The sequence below is a fragment of the Colletes latitarsis genome, unplaced genomic scaffold, assembly GCF_051014445.1.
Source record: "Colletes latitarsis isolate SP2378_abdomen unplaced genomic scaffold, iyColLati1 scaffold0006, whole genome shotgun sequence".
Taxonomy (NCBI): domain Eukaryota; kingdom Metazoa; phylum Arthropoda; class Insecta; order Hymenoptera; family Colletidae; genus Colletes; species Colletes latitarsis.
Window position 1 is genome coordinate 29481503 of NW_027488366.1, and position 10210 is coordinate 29491712.

A 10210-nucleotide genomic window follows, 5' to 3' on the forward strand; every position below is an offset into this window, starting at 1 on the left:
GGATAACGCATGTTAGGTCTAGGTTAGGCCTGGGATTTTCACTCATCAGACTCATACTTTCGCATTCTTCACATACCTGTTGAACGGATCCTGGGTTTTTTCTGGTTTGGATCACGTAGTAATGTGGGTCCACACTGAAACAATCAATTAAACCTGGTCTTGATAAATATTTTAGAGGAGAACGCATGTTAGGTCTGGGATAGGTCTGGGATTTGCCCTCATCAGACTCATACTTTCGCACACTTCACATACTCGTTGAACAGATCCTGGGTTTTTACTGGTTTGGATCATATAGTAATGTGGTACCACACTGAAACAATCGATTAAACCAGGTTTCGATCAATATTTTTGAGAACAACGCATGTTAGGTCTAGGTTAGGCCTGGGATTTTCACTCATCAGACTCATACTTTCGCATTCCTCACATACTTGTTGAACGGATCCTGGGTATTTTTGTCTGGTTTGGATCACGTAGTAATGTGGTACCACACTGAAACATTCAATTAAACCTGGTCTTGATAAATATTTTAGAGGATAACGCATGTTAGGTCTGGGTTACGTCTAGGATTTGCCCTCATCAGGCTCATACTTTCGCATATTTCTCATACTTCATGGCTAGATCCTGGGCTGTTTCTGCATTGTATCACGTAGTAATGTGGTACCACGCTGAAACAGTCAATTAAACCTGGTTTCGATCAATATTTTAGAGGATAACGCAAGTTAGGTCTGGGATAGGTCTAGGATTTGCCCTCATCAGGCTCTTACTATCGCATATTTCTCATACTTCATGGCTAGATCCTGGGCTATTTCTGGATTGGATCACGTAGTAAAGTGGTACCACACTGAAACATTCAATGAAACCTGTTCTGGATAAATATTTTAGAGGATAAAGCATCTTAGGTCTGGGTTAGGCCTGGGATTTTCACTCATCAGACTCATACTTTCGCATTCTTCACATACTTGTTGAACGGATCCTGGGTTTTTTCTGGTTTGGATCACGTAGTAATGTGGGTCCACACTGAAACAATCAATTAAACCTGGTCTTGATAAATATTTTAGAGGATAACACATGTTAGGTCTGGGTTTGCCCTCATCAGACTCATACTTTCGCACACTTCGCATACTCGTTGAACAGTTCCCGGGTTATTTTCTGGTTTGGATCACATAGTAATGTGGTACCACACAGAAACATTCAATTAAACCTGGTTTCGATCAATATTTTAGAGGATAACGCAAGTTAGGTCTGGGATAGGTCCGGGATTTGCCCTCATCAGGCTCATACTTTCGCGTTTTTCACATACTCGTTGAACAGATCCTGGGTTTTTTCTGGTTTGGGTCACGTAGTATTGTGATACTACACTCAAACAGTCCACTAAACCAGGTTTCGATCAATATTTTTGAGGATAACGCATGTTAGGTCTAGGTTAGGCCTGGGATTTTCACTCATCAGACTCATACTTTCGCATTCTTCACATACTTGTTGAACTGATCCTGGGTTTTTTCTGGTTTGGATCACGTAGTAATGTGGTTCCACACTGAAACAGTCGGTTAAACCTGGTTTCGATCAATATTTTAGAGGATAACGCAAGTTAGGTCTGGGATAGGTCTGGGATTAGCCCTCATCAGACTCATACTTTCGCTTTCTTCACATACTCGTTGAACAGATCCCGGGTTTTTTCTGGTTTGGATCCCGTAGTAGTGTGGTACCACAATAAAACAGTCAATTAAACCTGGTTTCGATCAATATTTTAGAGGATATCGCAAGTTAGGTCTGGGATAGGTCTGGGATTAGCCCTCATCAGACTCATACTTTCGCTTTCTTCACATACTCGTTGAACAGATCCTGTGTTATTTTCTGGTTTGGATCACATAGTAATGTCGTACCACACTGAAACAGTCGATTAAACCAGGTTTCGAACAATATTTTTGAGGATAACGCATGTTAGGTCTGGGATAGGTCTGGGATTTGCTCTCATCAGGCTCATTCTTTCGCATATTTCTCATACTTGATGGCTAGATCCTGAGCTTTTTCTGGATTGCATCACGTAGTAATGAAGTACAACACTGAAACAGTCAATTAAACCTGGTTTCCATCAATATTTTAGAGGACAACGCAAGTTAGGTCTGGGATAGGTCTGGGATTTGCCCTCATCAGGCCCATACTGTCGCGTTTTTCACATACTTGTTGAACAGATCCTGGGTTTTTTCTGGTTTGGATCCCGTAGTAGTGTGGTACCACACTGAAACAGTCCATTAAACCTGGTTTCGCTCAATATTTCAGAGGATAACGCATGTTAGGTCTAGGACAGGCCTGGTTTTTTCATTCATCAGACTCATACTGTCGCGTTTTTCACATACTTGTTGAACGGATCCTGGGTTTTTTCTGGTTTGGATCACGTAGTTATGTGGGTCCACACTGAAACAATCAATTAAACCTGGTCTTGATAAATATTTTAGAGGATAACGCATGTTAGGTCTGGGATAGGTCTGGGATTTGCGCTCATCAGACTCATACTTTCGCACACTTCACATACTCGTTGAACAGATCCTGGGTTATCTTCTGGTTTGGATCACATAGTAATGTGGTACCGCACTGAAACAGTCGATTAAACCAGGTTTCGATCAATATTTTTTAGGATAACGCATGTTAGGTCTAGGTTAGGCCTGGGATTTTCACTCATCAGACTCATACTTTCGCATTCTTCACATACCTGTTGAACGGATCCTGGGTTTTTTCTGGTTTGGATCACGTAGTAATGTGGGTCCACACTGAAACAATCAATTAAACCTGGTCTTGATAAATATTTTAGAGGAGAACGCATGTTAGGTCTGGGATAGGTCTGGGATTTGCCCTCATCAGACTCATACTTTCGCACACTTCACATACTCGTTGAACAGATCCTGGGTTTTTACTGGTTTGGATCACATAGTAATGTGGTACCACACTGAAACAGACGATTAAACCAGGTTTCGATCAATATTTTTGAGGACAACGCATCTTAGGTCTAGGTTAGGCCTGGGATTTTCACTCATCAGACTCATACTTTCGCATTCCTCACATACTTGTTGAACGGATCCTGGGTTTTTGTCTGGTTTGGATCACGTAGTAATGTGGTACCACACTGAAACATTCAATTAAACCTGGTCATGATAAATATTTTAGAGGATAACGCATGTTTGGTCTGGGTTACGTCTAGGATTTGCCCTCATCAGGCTCATACTTTCGCATATTTCTCATACTTCATGGCTAGATCCTGGGCTGTTTCTGCATTGTATCACGTAGTAATGTGGTACCACGCTGAAACAGTCAATTAAACCTGGTTTCGATCAATATTTTAGAGGATAAAGCATCTTAGGTCTGGGTTAGGCCTGGGATTATCACTCATCAGACTCATACTTTCGCATTCTTCACATACTTCTTGAACGGATCCTGGGTTTTTTCTGGTTTGGATCACGTAGTAATGTGGGTCCACACTGAAACAATCAATTAAACCTGGTCTTGATAAATATTTTAGAGGATAACACATGTTAGGTCTGGGATAGGTCTGGGATTTGCCCTCATCAGACTCATACTTTCGCACACTTCGCATACTCGTTGAACAGATCCCGGGTTATTTTCTGGTTTGGATCACATAGTAATGTGGTACCACACAGAAACATTCAATTAAACCTGGTTTCGATCAATATTATAGAGGATAACGCAAGTTAGGTCTGGGATAGGTCCGGGATTTGCCCTCATCAGGCTCATACTTTCGCGTTTTTCACATACTCGTTGAACAGATCCTGGGTTTTTTCTGGTTTGGGTCACGTAGTAGTGTGATACTACACTCAAACAGTCGACTAAACCAGGTTTCGATCAATATTTTTGAGGATAACGCATGTGAGGTCTAGGTTAGGCCTGGGATTTTCACTCATCAGACTCATACCTTCGCATTCTTCACATACTTGTTGAACTGATCCTGGGTTTTTTCTGGTTTGGATCACGTAGTAATTTGGTACCACACTGAAGCAGTCGATTAAACCTGGTTTCGATCAATATCTTAGAGGATAACGCAAGTTAAGTCTGGGAATGGTCTGGGATTTGACCTCATCAGACACATACTTTCGCACACTTCACATACTCGTTGAACAGATCCTGGGTTATTTTCTGGTTTGGATCACATAGTAATGTGGTACCAAACTGAGACAGTCGATTAAACCAGGTTTCGATCAATATTTTAGAGGATAACGCATGTTAGGTCTAGGTTAGGCCTGGGATTTTCACTCATCAGACTCATACTTTCGCATTCTTCACATACTTGTAGAACGGATCCTGGGTTTTTACTGGTTTGGATCACGTAGTAATGTGGTACCACACTGAAACAGTCGATTAAACCTGGGTTCGATCAATATTTTAGAGGATAACGCAAGTTAAGTCTGGGATTGGTCTGGGATTTGACCTCATCAGGCTCACAGTTTCGCGTTTTTCACATACTCGTTGAACAGATCCTGGGTTTTTTCTGGTTTGGATCACGTAGTAATCTGGTACCACACTAAAACAGTCAATTAAACCTGGTTTCGATCAATATTTTACAGGATAACGCATGTTAGGTCTAGGTTAGCCCTGGGGTTTTCACCCATCAGACTCATACTTTCGCATCCTTCTTATACTTGTTGAACTGATCCTGGGTTTTTTCTGGTTTGGATCACGTAGTAATGTGGGTCCACACTGAAACAGTCGATTAAACCTGGTTTCGATCAATATTTTAGAGGATAACGCAAGTTAGGTCTGGGATAGGTCTAGGATTTGCCCTCATCAGGCTCTTACTATCGCATATTTCTCATACTTCATGGCTAGATCCTGGGCTATTTCTGGATTGTATCACGTAGTAAAGTGGTACCACACTGAAACACTCAATGAAACCTGGTCTGGATAAATATTTTAGAGGATAACGCGTGTTAGGTCTGGGATAGGTCTGGGATTTGCCCTCATCAGACTCATACTTTCGCACACTTCACATACTCGCTGAACACATCCCGGGTTATTTTCTGGTTTGGATCACATAGTAATGTGGTACCACTCTGAAACAGTCGATTAAACCAGGTTTCGATCAATATTTTTGAGGATAACGCATGTTAGGTCTAGGTTAGGCCTGGGATTTTCACTCATCAGACTCATACATTCGCATTCTTCACATACTTTTTGAACGGATCCTGGGTTTTTTCTGGTTTGGATCACGTAGTAATGTGGGTCCACACTGAAACAATCAATTAAACCTGGTCTTGATATATATTTTAGAGGATAACGCATGTTAGGTCTGGGATAGGTCTGGGATTTGCCCTCATCAGACTCATACTTTCGCATTCTTCACATACTTGTTGAACTGATCCTGGGTTTTTTCCGGTTTGGATCACGTCGTAATGTGGTACCAAACTGAAACAGTCCATTAAACCTGGTTTGGATCAATATTTTAGAGGATAACGCATGTTAGGTCTAGGTTAGCCCTGGGATTTTCACCCATCAGACTCATACTTTCGCATCCTTCTTATACTTGTTGAACTGATCCTGGGTTTTTTCTGGTTTGGATCACGTAGTAATGTGGTACCACACTGAAACAGTCGATTAAACCTGGTTTCGATCAATATTTTTGAGGATAACGCATGTTAGGTCTAGGTTAGGCCTGGGATTTTCACTCATCAGACTCATACATTCGCATTCTTCACATACTTTTTGAACGGATCCTGGGTTTTTTCTGGTTTGGATCACGTAGTAATGTGGGTCCACACTGAAACAATCAATTAAACCTGGTCTTGATATATATTTTAGAGGATAACGCATGTTAGGTCTGGGATAGGTCTGGGATTTGCCCCCATCAGACTCATACTTTCGCATTCTTCACATACTTGTTGAACTGATCCTGGGTTTTTTCCGGTTTGGATCACGTAGTAATGTGGTACCAAACTGAAACAGTCCATTAAACCTGGTTTGGATCAATATTTTAGAGGATAACGCATGTTAGGTCTAGGTTAGCCCTGGGATTTTCACCCATCAGACTCATACTTTCGCATTCTTCTTATACTTGTTGAACTGATCCTGGGTTTTTTCTGGTTTGGATCACGTAGTAATGTGGTACCACACTGAAACAGTCGATTAAACCTGGTTTCGATCAATATTTTAGAGGATAACGCAAGTTAGGTCTAGGTTAGGCCGGGGATTTTCACTCATCAGACTCATACTTTCGCATTGTTCACATACTTGTTGAACGGGTCCTGGGTTTTTTCTGGTTTGGTTCTTGTAATAATGTGATACCACTCTGAAACATTCAATTAAACCTGGTCTTGATAAATATTTTAGAGGATAACGCATGATAGGTTTGGCTTAGGTCTAGGATTTGCCCCCAGCAGGCTCATACTTTCGCATATTTCTCATACTTCATGGCTAGATCCTGGGCTGTTTCTGGTTTGTATCACGTAGTAATGTGGTACTACGCTGAAACAGTCAATTAAACCTGGTTTCGATCAATATTTTAGAGGATAACGCAAGTTAGGTCTGGCATAGGTCTGGGATTCGCCCTCATCACGCTCATACTTTCGCGTTTCTCACATACCTGTTGAACAGATCCTGGGTTTTTTCTGGTTTGTATCACGTAGAAATGTGGTACCAAACTGAAACAGTCGATTAAACCAGGTTTCGACCAATATTTTTGAGGATAACGCATGTTAGGTCTAGGTTAGGCCTGGGATTTTCACTCATCAGACTCATACTTTCGCATTCCTCACATACTTGTTGAACGGATCCTGGGTTTTTTCTGGTTTATATCACGTAGTAATGTGGTACCACACTGAAACAGTCCATTAAACCTGGTTTGGATCAATATTTTAGAGGATAACGCATGTTAGGTCTAGGTTAGCCCTGGGATTTTCACCCATCAGACTCATACTTTCGCATTCTTCTTATACTTGTTGAACTGATCCTGGGTTTTTTCTGGTTTGGATCACGTAGTAATGTGGTACCACACTGAAGCAGTCGATTAAACCTGGTTTCGATCAATATTTTAGAGGATAACGCAAGTTAAGTCTGGGATTGGTCTGGGATTTGACCTCATCAGCCTCATACTTTCGCACACTTCACATACTCGTTGAACAGATCCTGGGTTTTTTTCTGGTTTGGATCACATAGTAATGTGGCACCACACTGAAACAGTCGATTAAACCACGTTTCGATCAATATTTTTGAGGATAACGCATGCTAGGTCTAGGTTAGGCCCGGGATTTTCACTCATCAGACACATATTTCACATTCTTCACATACTTGTTGAACAGATCCTGGGTTTTTTCTGGTTTGGATCACGTAGTAATGTGGGACCACACTGAATCAGTCAATTAAACCTGGTTTCGACCAATATTTTAGAGAATAATTCATGTTAGGTCTAGGTTAGGTCTGGGATTTTCTCTCATCAGGCTCATTCTTTCGCATATTTCTCATACTTGAGGGCTCGATCCTGGGCTTTTTCTGGATTGGATCACGTAGTAATGAAGTACAACACTGAAACAGTCAAATAAACCTGGTTTCCATCAATATTTTAGAGGACAGCGCATGTTAGGTCTAGGTTAGGCCTGGGATTTGCCCTGATCAGGGTCATACTTTCGCAGTTTTAACATACATGTTGACCTGATCGAGGGTTTTTTCTGCTTTGGATCACGTAGTAATGTGGTACCACACTGAAACAGTCCATTATACCTGGTTTGGATCAATATTTTAGAGGATAACGCATGTTAGGTCTAGGTTAGGTCTAGGATTTTCGCTCATGAGACTCATACTTTCGCATTCTTCACATACTTGTTGGACGGATCCTGGGTTTTTTCTGGCTTGGTTCATGTAGTAATGTGGTACCACACTGAAACAATCAATTAAACCTGGTCTTGATAAATATTTTAGAGGATAACGCATGTTAGGTTTGGCTTAGGTCTAGGATTTGCCCCCAGCAGGCTCATACTTTCGCATATTTCTCATACTTCATGGCTAGATCCTGGCCTGTTTCTGGTTTGTATCACGTAGTAATGTGGTACCACGCTGAAACAGTCAATTAAACCTGGTTTCGATCAATATTTTAGAGGATAACGCAAGTTAGGTCTGGCATAGGTCTGGGATTCGCCCTCATCAGGCTCATACTTTCGCGTTTTTCACATACTTGTTGAACAGATCCTGGGTTTTTTCTGGTTTGTATCACGTAGTAGTGTGGTACCACACTGAAACAGTCCATTAAAGCTTGTTTGGATCAATTGCTTAGAGGATAACGCATGTTAGGTCTAGGTTAGCCCTGGGATTTTCACTCATCAGACTCATACTTTCGCATTCTTCTCATACTTGTTGAACTGATCCTGGGTTTTTTCTGGTTTGGATCACGTAGTAATTTGGTACCACACTGAAGCAGTGGATTAAACCTGGTTTCGATCAATATTTTAGAGAAAAATTCATGTTAGGTCTAGGTTAGGTCTGGGATTTGCTCTCATCAGGCTCATTCTTTCGCATATTTCTCATACATGTTGAACAGATCCTGGGTTTTTTCTGGTTTGGATCACGTAATAATGTGGGACCACACTGAAACCATCAACTAAACCTGGTTTCCATCAATATTTTAGGGGACAACGCAAGTTAGGTCTGGGATAGGTCTGGGATTTGCCCTGATCAGGCTCATACTTTCGCATTCCTCACATACGTGTTGAACGGATGCTGGGTTTTTTCTGGTTTGGATCACGTAGTAATGTGGGTCCACAGTGAAACAATCAATTGAACCTGGTCTTGATAAATATTTTAGAGGATAACGCATGTTAGGTCTGGGATAGGTATGGGATTTGCCCTCATCAGACTCATACTTTCGCACACTTCACATACTCGTTGAACAGATCCTGGGTTATTTTCTGGTTTGGATCACATAGTAATGTGGTACCACCCTGAAACAGTCGATTAAACCAGGTTTCGATCTATATTTTTGAGGATAACGCATGTTAGGTCTAGGTTAGGCCTGGGATTTTCACTCATCAGACTCATACTTTCGCATTCTTCACATACTTGTTGAACGGATCCTGGCTTTTTCTGGTTTGGATCACGTTGTAATGTGGGACCACACTGAAACAATCAATTAAACCTGGTCTTGATAAATATTTTAGAGGATAACGCATGTTATGCTTGGGTCAGGTCTAGGATTTGCCCTCAGCAGGCTCATACTTTCGCATATCTCTCATACTTCATGGCTAGATCCTGGGCTGTTTCTGGATTGTACCACGTAGTAATGTGGTACAACGCTGAAACAGTCAATTAAACCTGGTTTCGATCAATATTTTAGAGAAAAATTCATGTTAGGTCTAGGTTAGGTCTGGGATTTGCTCTCATCAGGCTCATTCTTTCGCATATTTCTCATACATGTTGAACAGATCCTGGGTTTTTTCTGGTTTGGATCACGTAATAATGTGGGACCACACTGAAACAATCAACTAAACCTGGTTTCCATCAATATTTTAGGGGACAACGCAAGTTAGGTCTGGGATAGGTCTGGGATTTGCCCTCATCAGACTCATACTTTCGCTTTCTTCACATACTCGTTGAACAGATCCTGTGTCATTTTCTGGTTTGGATCACATAGTAATGTGGTACCACACTGAAACAGTCGATTAAACCAGGTTTCGAACAATATTTTTGAGGATAACGCATGTTAGGTCTGGGATAGGTCTGGGATTTGCTCTCATCAGGCTCATTCTTTCGCATATTTCTCATACTTCATGGCTAGATCCTGAGCTTTTTCTGGATTGCATCACGTAGTAATGAAGTACAACACTGAAACAGTCAATTAAACCTGGTTTCCATCAATGTTTTAGAGGACAACGCAAGTTAGGTCTGGGATAGGCCTGGGATTTGCTCTCATCAGGCTCATTCTTTCGCATATTTCTCATACTTGATGGCTAGATCCTGAGCTTTTCTGGATTGCATCACGTAGTAATGAAGTACAACACTGAAACAGTCAATTAAACCTGGTTTCCATCAATATTTTAGAGGACAACGCAAGTTAGGTCTGGGATAGGTCTGGGATTTGCCCTCATCAGGCCCATACTGTCGCGTTTTTCACGTACTTGTTGAACAGATCCTGGGTTTTTTCTGGTTTGGATCCCGTAGTAGTGTGGTACCACACTGAAACAGTCCATTAAACCTGGTTTCGCTCAATATTTTAGAGGAT